Genomic DNA, 15970 nt, shown 5'->3' with positions numbered 1-15970 from the left:
GGCCTGGGTGAGATTGCTGGCAGAGCTGGGCGGTGAACGCAGGAGGCAGGAGGCAGGCTGGGAGGAGCTGAGTAGGCAGTGGCACTAAAGACACAAAAGTCAAGCTGTTTTCTACTGAATTTTGAAATGGAAGAAGGCGAACCCCACATATTGGGGAGCTTCATGATCCAAACAGGTGGGACCGGCACAGGGTAAGCAGAGGTACCCCCTTTCTGCAGCCCTCTCCCCTTGTCCCCTGTGTCTCCCTCATGGGTCTCAGGCTTGTTCAAGAGTCTTTCTGAAACATTAGTGAGTCTGTGGTAACTCCCACTGGCAAAACATGTTTTTTTCTCCTTCCTGTGTCAGCTGTCTTCCTCCTGAATAGAACTGAGCAGCTACATTAATCAGAGTGAAACTCATTGCCCTGGGAGTGCCCGAGCAACAGGAGTACCTGGGGTCCCAGCATAAGTGTCAAGTAGAAGGGACCCCCAGGAAGTTCTGAGGGTTGACAAGCAGTTCAAACCCAGGACACAAATTGTAGATGTGGGACGTGTTCAGAGGCTGTGTGGATGGATGTGAAGAGCATTAACAACTGTACCCAGCCATAAAAGTGCTCCCCAAGTAGGTACACAGAAGTGGGAAGGGCACAGGCCAATCAGCTTCTCAAAGAAGGTTCATGAATGACCAAAAGCAACTGAGAGAGTTTGCGGAGTTCTGAGGCTTTTGCCAAAAATGAGCAGCACCTGACCCCTTGCTTGCACAACTTCCAGTCACTCCCAGCATTATTTCCAGTTTGTGATCCTGGCTTGGTGAGCCTGATCCACAGTTGCAAGCTTTACCCTGAGGACAGTTCCAGGTGTAACTGCTGTAGCTTCAGAGGCTTGGAATCCTTCTGGGGCAGCAGGGACACTGGCGCTAACTTAACAAAGAGTTCCTCTCTCTTCTCTGTGCCAGCAGCCCAATGTGCTCCACAGGCATCATTTAATTTGCTCCTTAGAAAAGCCATTGATAGTAAAAGAAATTGAGTCTTAGGTTCAGTAACTTGTTCAGAGTTATTAACTTCATACATCTATGACCAGGATTAAACCCAGATCTGTCAGCCTCCAATGCCAACTGCAAAGAGAGAGAAAAAGGCCATTCCGAAGCATTTCACCTTGTCAACATGTTTTTGCCTTTTTTTTATTTCCTAGAATTCAAAGTTTGTTAAAGACAATTCAGCTGTAAGCCTGTTTTATTTCCTCTAATAAAAACTATTTGAGGGGCTGGGGAGATGGCTCAGTAGGTAAAGTGCTTGCCACACAAGATGAGGATCTGAGTTAAAATTCCCAGAAGTCATGTAAAAAGCTGGATATGGTGGTGTGTGCTTGGATTCCCAGTGTACCTAAGGTGAGATGAGAAGAGGAGCCAGGAGGATCCTGGGAAGCTGGTGGGCTATCTAGCCTGATATAGGAAGCCACAAGCAAGAGACCATGTCTCGATGAAGGTGGAGAACAAGGACTTCACACTCAAAGTTGTCTATGACCACCACACATGCACTGTAGCATGCCTACATCCCCCCCGCCCCCCGCCACACACACAGAGATTGAAAAAAAAAATCAACCAAACAAACAAAAACAATAGCAAAAACAAAAATGGGAACCTTGCATGAGTAATGCTCTTGTACCTAGGAAAGGGAATGGTGTGATCTGTAGAGGAGTCCTAAAATTCGGTTCTGTGGCCTAAAAGATTCAAGCCCTTTCAGTGACACAACACAAAAACTCTTGCTTCCTCAGGGTAGCCTGAGCAGGCAGGACCGTGGCATCTGGAGCAGAGGAGGCTGGGAGACAGAGTCAGGAGTACTGACCAAAGTACAATGGATCCCTGGAGACCTCCTGTTTGCTTTCACAGACTTCTGCTTTTTTTTAAAGTTTAGATAAACTAGAAATGTTTCTTAGCCCGTGATCCCAAGTAAGACTCTACAAAGGTAAATGAATATAAAAATAAACACAAAAATAGCCAGATTTAAAAAATAATAACGCCTGAAGCCATTTGGAGTTTGTTGGCACTGCCCTGTATCCTCTTATAACTGTGGCCCTCTGGCCTCTGTAGGAGCTGACTCCACTGGCCTTGGCCTCACTGATGTTTAGCTGAAGAGAACTGGGCCCCTAACACCAGCATCCACTTCGCCCCCTCACTGGGCCCAGCTACCTTCTCCAGTCCTACCTGAGGGGTCCCAGAATTCTGTAGCTTGGGCCACCTTGGCAGACACATAAGTTGTGGAACACTTTATCCTTGTGGTGAGTTTTGTTATTTCTACCTTTTAAGATTATCTGTGACTGCAACTAGAGCTTTGCTAAAGCCATCTGCCAAAGCCGCTTGGAGACAACTCTTCATTACTCAGATTTTTTTTTTTCTTGGCTGAGAAGGAAGCAGATGAATCCTTGGTCCCTGGGGCTTTCATCTAAACTCTCTGGACAAATTTCTGCCACTTGTTGGTGTCCCTGCTGAGCTGTTCTCAGGCCCCAAGCTGAGACTCTAAGACAAGTGCCCAGAGCTTCTGCTCCTGTCCACAGCAACCTGGGTACCAGCTGGAGACCCAGAAGCACAGCAGGGTGCAGACTCCCAGGCAGGAAATGCCATTTTTCAGAGGGCTTTGTGTGTCCCCACACTTAATAGCTCTGAGGAATAAAACATGTTTGGCAGCTTTAGAGATCAGCTGCTTTCCACCCAGTTTTAGGCAAATGATTAACAAAACGGGCTCTTGGTTGTTTTGATGTTCAATGTTAATGCTTTTAAATTGAGCAATTCAAGGTCCAACGTTCCCTTTCCTGTTCAGGCAGAATGTTACAGTGAGACGCCCCTGAGTTCACTGTCTTCCAAGGTCCCCAGGGATAACATTCTGACCAAGCCTGTCCTTGCTGTTTCAACTAAGCAAACGAGAGGGAGAACTGAAACCCAGCGTGGATACCAGCTTAGCTACACGCTTAATTAGAGTCTCAGTTTAGAAACATCAGTGGGCTCGTGAGCAAAGGTTAGGAAACCATCCTTGTCCTGAGAAAACGTCTGTGTGACCTGAAATGCTAGGTAAAGGATGCCCTTCCGTGCAAGCATTCTGTGCAGTCTGAAATAGTTGGGTAAAGCAATCGGGGAACAATACCAGGATATATGGTACTCTTAGGTTTGTTCTGGATACCATTTCCAGAAGCTACGAATGTCTTATACTTAAATTTTAAGGATTTTACACAAATGCTTCCGAGTAGTTCTACTGTTGGCCTAAATTCAAGCACTCCATGGGTTGGCTATTTTGCTATCATGATCAGTGAAGTAAAGGATTCCTTTAAATTTTTTTTTTGTCTTTTTGAGACAGAGTCTCCCTATAGCTCCAGCTGTCCTGGAACTCACTATGTAGACCAGGCTGGCCTTGAACTCACAAAGATCCACCTGCCTCTGCCTCCCAAGTACTGGGATTAAAGCCTTTTAAAATTTTTTGAAAAATTATTTTACGTCTATGAGTATATTGTCTGCATGCTTGTAAGTGCACCTGTGTTGTGGAAAGCCTGGAAAAGACTAGAAGAGGGTGTCAGATCCCCCTGGAACTGGAGTTGTGGACGGGTGTTAACTGCCATGTGAGTGCTGGGAATCGAACCCAAATCTGCAGGAGCAGTTATTAACTGCTGCGCCATCTCTCCTATGCCAAAGGATTCCTTTTTGACTATCTTGTCAGCCCATCAGCTCTCACGCAGGTTTTCTGTGTCTTTTAGGTGTGGAAATTTAGAGCACTGCAGCCTGTGTGTGAACTTTGCACTGCCCTGCTAGGTCTAGTTTGCATCATTTCCAGCCTTATCTGCTTGTTTCCTGGGACTGCTCTTGCTCTAGAAGCAATTTCCCAACCCTTGTTGAGCACTCACACTGGTTTCCGCACTTCAGTTGATTGCTCCATGCCTCCCTCACGTAGCACCATCCAGGAGAACAGAGAGCTTAGACTCATTTGCTCTTTATAAACTTTGCTGGGTGGAGAACACCCAGCTCTTAGAACTGAACTCCCCACAGCCAGGATAGGCCCTGGGTTTTGGACAAAGGAATAGATCCATTTCTGGGGAGGCTCAGGTTCTGGGAGCTAGGAGAGGAAAGAGATCAAGGGCCAGGGGGTCAGTGGTGGGTCCACGCTTCGGGGGAACCTTCATTCACAGTCCATCTTGTTGCCATTTCTGTTTACAATATCTGTTAAGTAACTTCATGAAGCCTGTTGCCCACCTCCTCCCATTCCTGGATGTGTGAGAGTCCCATTCAAGGATGTGGAAGTAAAGTGGGCTTTAGACTGGGCCTATGGCTATGTGGCTTGCTTTTCCGAATTTGGTCTGGGTAGAGGGGAAATCAATGTTCCCTAACCTCCCACTTACTGTCCAAGCTGACATTGGGTGACTCTCCTGTGGGCTGAGGCACAGCTGACCTCTTTCCTTCATTTCTCTTTTCAACTGTACCAGATCGGACATATCTTTGATTTCCAGGCTTGAATGAAGGTGAAACAGACCCAAAACAAAAACATGCAGTTCAGACCTACAATCGTAGGCTTTTATTTTTTATTTTTTTGTACATATGCAATTTGCAGCTAATGCAGAAATGCCCAAAATAAAAGTCTATTCTTTCAAACTCTCTATTTTTAGTTCTCTCTTCTGGAGGCTACTTTGAGGGAGGGAGCAGCCTCTAGCACCACTCCCACTCCCGGGAGCCCCACCCAGGGGCTATTTTAGGGTGAGTATGGGTGTGGGTGAGGGTGAGGGTGTGCACTAGGAGAGGAGAGGACAGTGGAGAGTGGAGGAGACATTCTCCATCCTATCGCTTACTGGTACATGAAGGCCATAGCTTCAGGATTTATTTTATTCTTAGTTACGTGTGTCTGTATGTGCATATGCATGAGTAAAAAGAGGGTGTTGGACCCCCTGTGAGCTGTGGATGTGGGAGCTTGGAACTGAACTCCAGTCTTCTGCAAGAGCAGCAAGAGCTCTGAACCTCCGAGCCATCTTTCCAGCCCCAACTTTGGGACTTAAAAGCCCACATTTACAGTCTTTTTCTTTGGCTCCATCATGATAATTCTCTGGGCCTAATGACCAGCCTCCCAATTCTCCAATTCTCTACTGGAATGTAAGAAAAGGTTGCAAACTATGAAGAGGAGAGGGGACTGTCCGTGGGCAAGGTCATATGCACATTTAAAATGTTTTATTACATTTATTTGTATTTAGTGTGTGTGTGTGTGTGTGTGTGTGTGAGTGTACACAAGCCATGGTGAGCATATGGAGGTCAGAGGACAACTTGTAGGAGTTGGTTCTCTCTGTCCACTGTATAGGATATAGATTTGAATTCAGGTCATTAGTCCTGACAGCAAATTCCTTTATCCATTGAACTATCTCGCTGGTCCCCACATGCACATTTTTAATAATAACGTTGGGACTGGGGAGATGGCTCAGTCAGTGGGTAAGAGCGCTTGCTATGCATGCATGAGGACTTAAGATCAAATCCTCAGAACCTACATAAAAAGCCAGCCATGGTCACATACCTATAACCTGAGCCCTGTTGGGAGGCACAGACAGGAGAATATCTGGGGCTTGCTGGAAGTCTGTCTAATTCCAGGTTCAGTGAGAGACCCTCTCAGAAGAATAAAGTTAAGCTGGGCGTGATGGCACATACCTTTAATACCAGCACTTGGGAGGCAGAGGCAAGCGGATCTTTGTGAGTTTGAGGCCAGCCTGGTCTACATAGTGAGTTCCAGGACAGCTGGCCCTTTTCAAAAAAAAAAAAAAAAAAAAAAAAAAAAAAAGAATAAGGTGGAGCATGTTAGAGGAGGAGAGCTGACATCCTCCTCTGGCGTCTGCATATGTGCAAGGGTACACGCACCTGCACATACATGTGCATACATACCACACATGGACATCACATCATGGATATCACATTCACAAGTATAAACTTACACACATTAATTTAATTTCTTATCATTATTTTAGTTAATTTAAGCAGGCTCTTGTGTAACCCATAATGGCCTTGAACTCACAATGTAGCCAAGGGTAAGCTTAAGCTTCTGATCTTCCTGCCTTCATCTCCCAGGTGCTGGTATTACAAATGTGTGCCACCATACCCTGTTTACCACATACATTTTGTTTGCTGTGAAGGTGCTCTTCTGTTTTCTATCACTCTATCTAGTGTACTCCTGATTATCAATGGATGTGCCATGCTGAGCAAAGGGTAACAGCTCACTTGGTACAGGCTAGAACTCAGGGCAGAAGACCTGAAGGTCTTTTGTGCCCTCAGCATCCTGCAGATGTGTGCAGTGGAACAGAGATGTGCTGTGAGGATTCCATCTCCTGTTAATCTGACTTTCCCTTTCCTTTTTCTCTCTGTTCCATCTTCTTTCTTCCTCTCTCCTTTATTCCTTCTCTCTCTCTCTCTCTCTCTCTCTCTCTCTCTCTCTCTTCTCTTTGAAAGTATAATTTACATATGGTAACAGACACACATATTAAAGGTATAGCTCAGTGTATACACCCTGTTGCCACCACCAGTATGTGATATGTGTGTGATGTATGTGTCTGTGACTGTGGGCATGCACATATCATGGTACATGTGTGGAGGTCAGAAGACAATCCTCAGGATCAAAATCAGTGCGCAGGCCCAACAGCAATTACCTTTGCCCACTGAGCTACCTCACAAGCCCTATTGCTTGTTTTGAGACAGGGTCTTTCTATGTAGCACAGGTTGGCTTCAAACTGATTATTCTTCTCCTTCATCCTCTCGAGTGCTGGGATTACATGTGAACCACCATTCCAGGCTTAACCATGGTCTTTGAAAGAAGAGATTTTCCTCTACCAGTTTTAGGCTTTTCCATGGTATCAGGGCCATGGGTCCTTTCAAAGCCAATTTATCCAGGAGCTTCACTCTGAAAGATGCTCATTGTCAGCTCTGGAAATTGGAATGACCTTCCGATTTGGAGGACATGTGGAATCAAGTGGCATTTCACTTCCAGAAAGCTGTTCCATCCAAATATGTCAATGTGCAAGTTCATTGCCACAGGCACACAAGTGTGCCAGTAATGCTCATAAAAGTTAAGACTGTGTGATCTCCAATAATTAAATAAAGTATGGTTGTATGGTAGAGAAACAGAATGTGGTCTGCAGGTGCTGATATGAAAAGATGGCCAAGCTATTGCATGACCTGAAGAAGAACTGGAGGTCCTCTGGGGACTAGCTCAGGGCGGGAGTGCATGATGTGCTTCTATTTCTTGGAATCTTGGAGGACCTGTCTTCTCTTCACCTTCTCTGGGCATCTCTCCCCTTAGTCAATGGTCTCCATTGTTGCCCTGGTCTCCATTGTTCTCGGTCTTCCCCAGTCCAGTGGCAAATATGTTGAGCTTCCTCCTTGGCTGCTGGTCAATGCGCAAATATGCTGAGAAGGAAGGACTCTGAGAGGCGTAGCCAACTGGCACACCCATTCCTGCAGCTGGAAGTTCCAAGTCCATCACCACACACACAGATGAGATAATGGTGCTGATGTTATGGGTGGTTAGCCTGGACTTGCCAAATCTCGTTGGGGAGCTAACTGAGTATTTATTTGTTCTTCAGTTAAAACAAGATCTTTTCAGTGGGAAATTAGAGTGTCCTTTTGATACGGCAGCGCAATTGGCAGTTTATAATCTGCAGACTGATTTGGCAACTATGATCTTGCTGAACACAGTCCTGAATTTGTCTCTGAGTTCAGGTGTGTGCCCGTTCAGACTGAAATATGGAACTGGCTATTTTTGAGACATGGAAGGAATGTAGAGGTCAGATACCAGCACGAGCTGAAACCAATTATCTTCTTTTTCTTAACCTCATGATATTTTACTTTATTTAAAAATTTTTTTATTAGCATTACTTTCTTTAAAAAAAATAACATGATTACCTTGAAAAACTTTGTATGTTTTGGAAAATTTGGAAAGGGAACGCACAACAAACTCATATTACAGCAACAGTGACACATTTCACATTATCGTTGAAACTTGGTAGCACAGTTTTGTCAGTAAGTACTATTTCAAAATTAGACAGAGAATTGTGGATATACATTCTAAAATACTAAATAAATATTACATATTTTTAGTTTGAGAATTATTATCAGTTTTGTTATTACAGTACTTTCTTTTTTTAACTTCCCAGACTGTGATTTTTAAAGAATTTTTTTAAATTGAATTTTTGTGTATTTCATACATAAAATCATCTTTATACCCCCTTCCCCTTTGGCACCCTTCCATAGACCCCCCTCCCCTGCACTGGACTTCATACATTCTGTCATTTGTATTAAGGCCTATTATGTAAAGTTAGTGTCCCGAGCTATCCCTCAGTGCAAGTTCACCCACCAGGGTTTAGTCAGCCATCTAGAGCCTCTCCCTTCAAGAAAATCAGCTCTTCCTCACAGCTGCCAATAATTCTTCAACTGAGATTGGGGCTTGCTAGTCATTTCTTCAGTTCTATGCTGGGTTTTTGTCTGCCTGAGGGTCTCGTGGATGCTGACACCATTGCTGTGGGTTTGTATGAGGAAACCAATTATCTTAATAAAAGCAAATGGCTAGAAATGTATCGAGTTGATATGCATGCGGTCAAGGCTAGAGATGGGAAGGACTATAGTTTGGGCCTAACCCCAACGGGAGTTCTTGTTTTTGAAGGAGAGACCAAAGTTGGCCTTTTGTTGTTGTTGTTCAAGATAACTAGATTGGTTTTTAAGAAAAATAAATTAACCTTAGTTGTTGTGGATGATGATGCTGATCAGGGCAAGGAGCAAGAACATACCTTTGTCTTTAGACTGGATCATGCAAAAGGCTGCAAACACGGAAATTTGCTGTGGAACATCATGCCTTCTTCTACTCCAAGGATCTGCCCAAAAGAGTTCTTATCGTTCAGGATTTATTTGATGAGAATCACAACTTAGATACAGTGGAAAAACAGTATTAGACCAAAACTAATAAAGCAAGATCAATATTCTTTGAAAAAAGGCTCAGCAAATAACACTCGATGAATTCTACAAATGAAAGCAAAACAATAAGAACCGGAAGAACCTAGCATTCACAATAATATTCTAACCCGGAGTAATGACTCCCAACAGGCTTGGGGGTGAGGTCTCCCATGCCTGTGATTCCTTCCTCATCCTCTGATCCTGGGCTGGTGAAGAGTCTTCCACAGAATTCTGCAACAGACCAACATGACAAGAAATGGCTTTCTGCTACCAATCAATGACCATTGTCAACATGGTGAAAGCCAGTAGAACACAAGGGCCTTGCCCCCACCTCAGACTGCACATAGACACCACATGGACTTTGCAGATGAGCACACTGTAAAGAAAGCAGGAGTCCATCATGATGGTCATTTTTCTGGCCATGCAGCCGTAACTGAAATATAAACTGTTAGGCCTTTCAGGCCTTGGAACACTCTCATCCAGGTTGATGACCTGTTTTCTGGTGTTTATAAAGGATTGACTGCATTAGGGGTCATGAGTTACAAAGTACTGTTTGTGACTGACTTCTGTGGAAGGGAAGAGGATCTGATGAAGCTGTCACTGACAGTGACAGATGTTGCTGTGTTGAAAGGGTATGTCTTCCATGGGAAGGGTTTTCATGAATTTACCATTTTACTACATCACTCAGAATATCTCTTGGGAGTTTTGTGTTTGTGACAAACTGCCGCTGATCATCCTACTACATGCCATCTAAATAGATTGAGGTTTAAAGGATGACATAAAGAGCACACCCAAAAGGAAGTCATGGTGTATCTGCCTTTTTGATATTATGGTAGTACTATCATATGCTATTTTCATTTCTAAAGTGACTCAAGTTTTAATTTCAGCTAAGTGCCTGAGGTCTTAATTAATAAAAAATTTCAATATACTCTTACTTTTTAATAAGTATATTGTTACCACACACATACACAAAGAATTGAATAACCTTGTGTTCAGATAATAGTAAGATTCTAGCATAGTTTTAAAAAAGGGAGACAAGCAGACAAAAACCCAGCATAGAACTGTAGAAATGGGCAGCAGGTTCCAATCTTAACTGAAGAACTATTGGCAGCTGATTAAAGGGCGGGACCCTAGATAGGCTGACTGGACCTCAGTGGATGAACTTGCATTGAGGGACCTCTGAGGACAGTAAATTGACCTGATAGGCCTTAACACAAATGACAGAATGTATGAAATTCAGTGGTGGGGGAGGGGTTTATGAGAGGGTGCTAATGGGGAAGGGGGTATAAATGTGATTAAGATGTTGTGTATGAAATACACAAAAGTTCAGTAAAAAATTTACGAAAAAAAATAAAATAAAAAGGGAGAGATTTTTTAAAATGAACTAATACATGTGTGAAGATATCAGAATGAAACTCATTATTTTGTACACTTAATATATACTAATAAGTTTTTTAAGCAGGGTGTGTGGGGGGAGATAGAAGCAATAGCATACTGTTAACATTGGTTATCTCAGTCTTGTGGGCAGAAAACTGGGCCTTTTATTTATAGCTTTAACATTTAAAAAAAATTGGGCAATGACACTGTATTAGTTTTGAAATCAGAAAAAGACTATATAGTCACTGAACTCTATCTCCAGCCCTGCATACTAAATTTTTATTTTATTTATTTTTTTAAAAAGGAAAGAAGTCTCAAAACTCATAGAAGTAGAGAATTTTCCCTATAATTGCCTCCAGAAACTTCCCAGGTTAGGCTGGCTATAGTGCTGATCCCCAAAGGGAGAGAAAAAGTAAAGTGGGTGAAAGGTTTTCCAATAGGGGTTCAAGAGAGTCAATGAGACAAATTGTTGGAGTTAAGAAGTTTATTAAAAGGGTTATTAATGCCATGAACAAGTAGATCAACAACAGCAGAGTGGGGCCCTTAGGAGAGCGCAGGCACCAGTACCAGCCACACAGCGTGGTAGAGACTCTGAAGAGAGGAGTCAAAATCCATGTAGCAGAAGTGGGGTGGGGTCTGTTCTTATACTCTTCTGAGGATGGGGGTGCCTTCGTAGCACAAGCCTGCAGCCAGGCTCTCTGATATTCAGGTAAGAGGCAAGGAAGAGGGTGGAGAGCAGGCTCTGTGGCCCTGATACCCCTTTGTTGTAAACTCATTTCCCCAGGTGAGAAACCCTGGCACCTGGTGGTCAGTTAGCTAGAGATTTACCCATGTCTCATCTCATCTCGGTAGCTGCCTGTATGGATTGTGGCCCAAGCAGCAGCCAGGTTCTGACATTACATGCTTACAGGAGGGTGGGATGCAAAATGGAGGTCTCTACAGAGTAGAGAGGTGCTTCTTACCCTGAGGAACTGGGTGGAGCTGCTGGGGAGCCAATGAACTCCTGGAATCCCAGCTTCCTGGTGCTCCCTTTTGATTGGGGCCTTGCTTTAAAGGAAGACTACAGCTGGGACACCACTTCTAAGATCTGATGACAGAAGCCCATGCTTTTCTCCTCTCTCTCTCTCTCTCTCTCTCTCTCTCTCTCTTTCCTTTCTGATGAAGGCAGATGCTGTGTTGGGAGTAATACTCTGTGACCCAGAGGACAGTCTGTCAGCCATAGTCACAAGGAACTGAGGTCCTCAGTGCAATAACCTGTGGTCAGGCGGTACTGCCCTCCCTGGACCTTGAGAAACAAGCTCCCACCTCCCACTCTGATTGTGGCCTTGAAGAAGATCCTTAGCTGGAGAACCCAGCTTAGCTCGGCCAAATTTCTGATCCATAGCAACTAAAGAAAACAAACATGAGCCTCTAAGTATTCTTTCATTCTTTCTTTCTCTCTCTCTCTCTCTCTCTCCTCTCCTCTTCTCTCTCTCTCTCCCTCTCCCTCTCCCTCTCCCTCTCCCTCTGTCTGTCTCTGTGTGTGTAGCAGTGGATAAATAATAAAGTGGGCAAATGAATTAACCTTCTAGTCATTTGGCTGAACCTTGGGGGAAAGAAACTTACTCATTAACAACATCTGTGTGAGAGGGTCAGGTTTTTACTCCTAGGGTTTCTGAAGCTAGGAATTAGGCCTTTTTTGGGGTGGTGGAGAGGCCTCAGGACAATGCCCTGCCTTCATTGCTGAAATGTCTCATACATAAGGGCTTTTAAAATAGGAGTGCTGAACAGAGCTATTTGTGGTAGCCAGCCTCCAAGATGTCCTGGGTACCCCTGCCTCCTGGCATTCACACTCTTATGTAGTCCCTTTCCATGATGAGCCAGAGCCAAGCTGGAGGACTTATGAACATTTTAGACTGATGGCATGCGATTAAAACTGTGTCATGAAAGCACTGCAGCTTCTGCCTTGTGCTTTTGAGAGCTTTTGGGGGCGGGTAGGGTCTCACTCTGAAGCCCACACTGGCCTCAAACTCCCAGAGATCCCCTGCCTCACCCTCTCAAGTGCTGGAATTAAAGGCATGTGCCACCAGGCTCTGCTTCTTGGAGAGCTTCTTGTGGAAGCCAACTGCCCTGTCATGAGGACACTCAGGCAGCTCTGTGGAGAGGCCCACAGAACTGGGGCTTCTAGTCAATAGCCATCAAGAACCTGCCAGCCATGTGAGTGGTTTGGTATGGAAGTGGTTTGGTGACCTCAAATAAGGCTGCTGACTGTTGCCCACACTGATGTCTGCCCACAAACTCATGAGAAACTCAAAGTGAGAAATAGGAAGTAACCACCAAATTCCTGGCCTGCAAAATGGTCAGAAACAATAATTACTGTTGTTATAAGCTACTCTGTTTTAGAGTAATGTGTTATGTGATAATATTTAACAAATACTGTTTGTCATTCACAACAATCACATAAATGAATGTAAAGTATAATAATGCCTAGTGCTACACAAGCCTGTAGCTACTCCAGGGGGAAAACTTAGGTTTCTGGTGGACATGTTCTCTGTGTACCTGGTATAGGAGGGGAGGCTGAATGGTAACAGAAACAGGACTAGAGCAGACCTGCTGCATAATAGGAAGGGTTTTCAGCGGTTGGCATGCAGAAGTTGGGCGGAACTTCAGTCAGTATCACATACTGCTCTGGGAGCACCGTTTATTCTGATTGCGTGAGTGATGCCAGTTAAAGCACAACTGTGTGCAATGAACGGTGTTCCTCTGAGCTATGCTATGAAGCAGTTTTACTTTTAGTTGGTGACAAAGCTGTAAAGACCAAGGGCAAATCTTCAGGCGCTGAGTGTAACTTAGATCAGGACTAGCATGTGTGTGTGAGAACTGCCCTCTGAAAACCACACACACAACCGTTAGTAGTTACTATAGTCCACCTTCCTGCTGAGCTCCTCTGAGTCCTCCTGAGCACTCCAGAGAATCACTGTCAGGAAGAAATTTGCTGATGTATTTCCTATTCCAACAATAGCTGTAAAGGTCATTCATAAGTGCCTATACACCAGGGGCAGATGTTTTCTCTCTGGGTAGAATAAACCCTTGGATATTAAATTATATCCAAGTTAAGGAAATCTCTTGCTTTTAATTGAGGAAATTTGGAAAGTCTTCAAGCACTTGGTAGAAACTGTCGGTTAATTAACTTGATTTAATACCAACAATGAACAGGATTCTGGTTAATTATATGATTTCTGATACTGTAGTATTCCTCTGTCTTGTTCCTTTTCTGTTTGGCAAACTATCAGATAGTCTTCAAGATCCAGTGAGGTGCTTGTGTGTTCAATTTCTCCCTAACAACCACTCTTGAAGAAACAATCTCTCCAACTCTGTGTCCTTTTGTCATTATACCTTATTTCCTGTGTAATTTTAGTATGGCTGATGTGTCTGTTTCCTAGACTCTAGATCTGAAAGATGAAGAACATATCTTAAATACTTTAAGTAGTTCCTGGCATGTAACAATTGACTGATAGATTGTACTTTCACTTGTGAAATACTTTGGGGAGGGGGTTTAACTGTGTATCTTAAGAAAAACACCCTCAAGTCTTTAGAAAGGCAAACCAAGCTTCTGGACCTGGTAGTATAGGTTGTAATTCCAGCTATTTGGGAGGCTGAGGCACCAGGATGCCAAGTTCAATTTGGTGAGAGCCTGTCTGAAAATATAAAAGAGCTGGGAATATAGATCAGTAGTGATGCACTCGCTTAGTGTGCTTGAGACTCTAGGTTCAATCTGAAAAAATAAAAATACAAAAGTAACCAAACTAATGGATTAGGTGTCCTACAGGACATCCCCCCTCCATCCTATTGGAGGATTGAATCTAGAGCCTCAGGCATGGGATGCAAGCATTCTACCCATTATACATTTTAGTTCATATATGGGACTTTATGCTCCCTGCACCCCCCCCCCCAATTTATGTGTATGTTTCTGTGTGTGTGGCTGCCCAGAGGCCAGAAGAAGGTGTCAGATTCCCTGGAGCTGGAGCCACAGGCAGTTGTGAGCCACCTGAAGTGGATGCTGAGAATGGAGCTTGGGTCCTCCTGAAGATCTCTTAACCACTGAACCATCCTCCAGCGCTTGTTTTATTTATTTGAGGAGACCGTTTCATGAGCCTTAGGCCGGTTTTAAACTTGCTAGGTAGCTAAGGATGACTCCTGATGCTCCTGCTTCAATCTCCCAAGTACAGAGATTACAGGTGTGTCATATTTCTGGCTCCTACATGGGGTAAACAACTATTGGGATGCTTGAATTTGAAACAAATTGTTGACAAGAAAAATATTGATAAAAAGTTTAAAAGTTAAAACCGTAAAAATACCAAAGGAAATGGGTAAATTTTTTGTTGCTATTTTTTGATTTTTTTTTTTTTTGGAGACAGGGTCTTCCTCTAGCCCCAGCTGGTCTGGAAACTGCTCTATAGACCAGGCTGGCCTCGATCTCCCAGAGATTCACCTCTGCTTCCCAAGTACAAGGATTAAAGGTGTGCACCACCACACCTGGCTTTGTTGTTTTAAAAAAAGTATTTCATTTTTCTTATGAGTGTATTGTGTGCATGTATGTAAGTACATCTGAGTCATACAATGTCTGTGGAGGTCAGAAGATGGTGTTGGATACCCTGGAACTGGAGTTACAGGCGGTTGTTAGCTGCCATATGGGTGCTGGGAATTGAACCTGGGTCCTCTGCAAGAGCAGCCAGTGTTCTTAACTGCTGAGCCATCTCTCCAGTCCCCACTGTTTTGTTTTTTGAGAGATGGTATCACTATGTAGCCCTGACTGGGCTGGAACTCACTATATAGACTAAGCTGTCCTCAAACTCAGAGATGTGCCTAACTCAGCCTCCTGAGTACTGGGATTAAAAGAGTGGGTCACCATGCCTGGTCAGATTTTTCTTAGTTTTGGAGCTGGGAAAGTATAAGTGTGGCTTTAACCCAACATTGTGTAAGAGAAGATAAAAAATATAAGTAAAAGGAAAATGCCTTCTTTCACAGAAAAACCCATCATAAAATCAAAATACAAAGTGTGAAAATGCTCAAAAAATAAGGTGACGAGTAACTGAGGAAGACACCAAATACTGACCTCTTGCCTACACACACACACACACACACACACACACACACACACAAAGACACATGTACCTGCATACCCATGTACATGCACATATGCACAAAATGCTTAACAAACACATAGGCCAGGTAATGGGGTGGGGAAAACAAGTGCTGTACATTGTTAGGGGAGGTGTAATGGGTATAAGTTCCAAGGAAGGCAATTTAGCAGTATCTCTTCAATTATTATACTTTTTGATCTAAAATGTTGCTTTTAGAAATTTCCTAGTAGGCTTAAAAGTATACAAGCTGGCTTGTGTACAGTGTTCTTCATGGCAGCACTGTTTGTAATTGTAAAGGAGGGAAACAACCTAAATTGAGATAGAAATGGATAAATAGGTACATTTAGCCAAAGAATATCATGTAGCTGGGCATGGTGGTGCACGCCTTTAATCCCAGCACTCGGGAGGCAGAGGCAGGCGGATCTCTGTGAGTTCAAGGCCAGCCTGGTCTACGTAGTGAATCCAGGACAGCTGGGGCTACAGGGAGACCCTGTCTCAAAAAGACCAAACCAAACCAAACAAAACAAAAAAAAACCCAAAAG

General features: G+C 43.8%; 1 protein-coding gene and 1 pseudogene across 1 annotated transcript in view; one reads left to right on the top strand and one right to left on the bottom strand.

Annotated features, from left to right (window-relative positions):
- Positions 1-9107, bottom strand: part of Ncf2 (neutrophil cytosolic factor 2) — a 52577-nt gene extending 43470 nt beyond the window's left edge. Inside the window, exons 1-2 of the mRNA XM_008824294.3 lie at positions 9057-9107; positions 8766-8899 (exon numbers count right to left, since the gene is read on the bottom strand). The gene's annotated coding sequence lies outside the window, so the exon portion shown is untranslated. The remainder of the gene's footprint in view (positions 1-8765; positions 8900-9056) is intronic.
- Positions 8449-9216, top strand: LOC103726705 (annotated as a pseudogene).
- The last annotated feature ends 6754 nt before the right edge of the window (positions 9217-15970 follow it).

The sequence above is a fragment of the Nannospalax galili genome, unplaced genomic scaffold (genome assembly GCF_000622305.1).
Source record: "Nannospalax galili isolate Female #2095 unplaced genomic scaffold, S.galili_v1.0 scaffold227, whole genome shotgun sequence".
Taxonomy (NCBI): domain Eukaryota; kingdom Metazoa; phylum Chordata; class Mammalia; order Rodentia; family Spalacidae; genus Nannospalax; species Nannospalax galili.
This window is presented reverse-complemented; position numbering and strand designations above follow the sequence as displayed.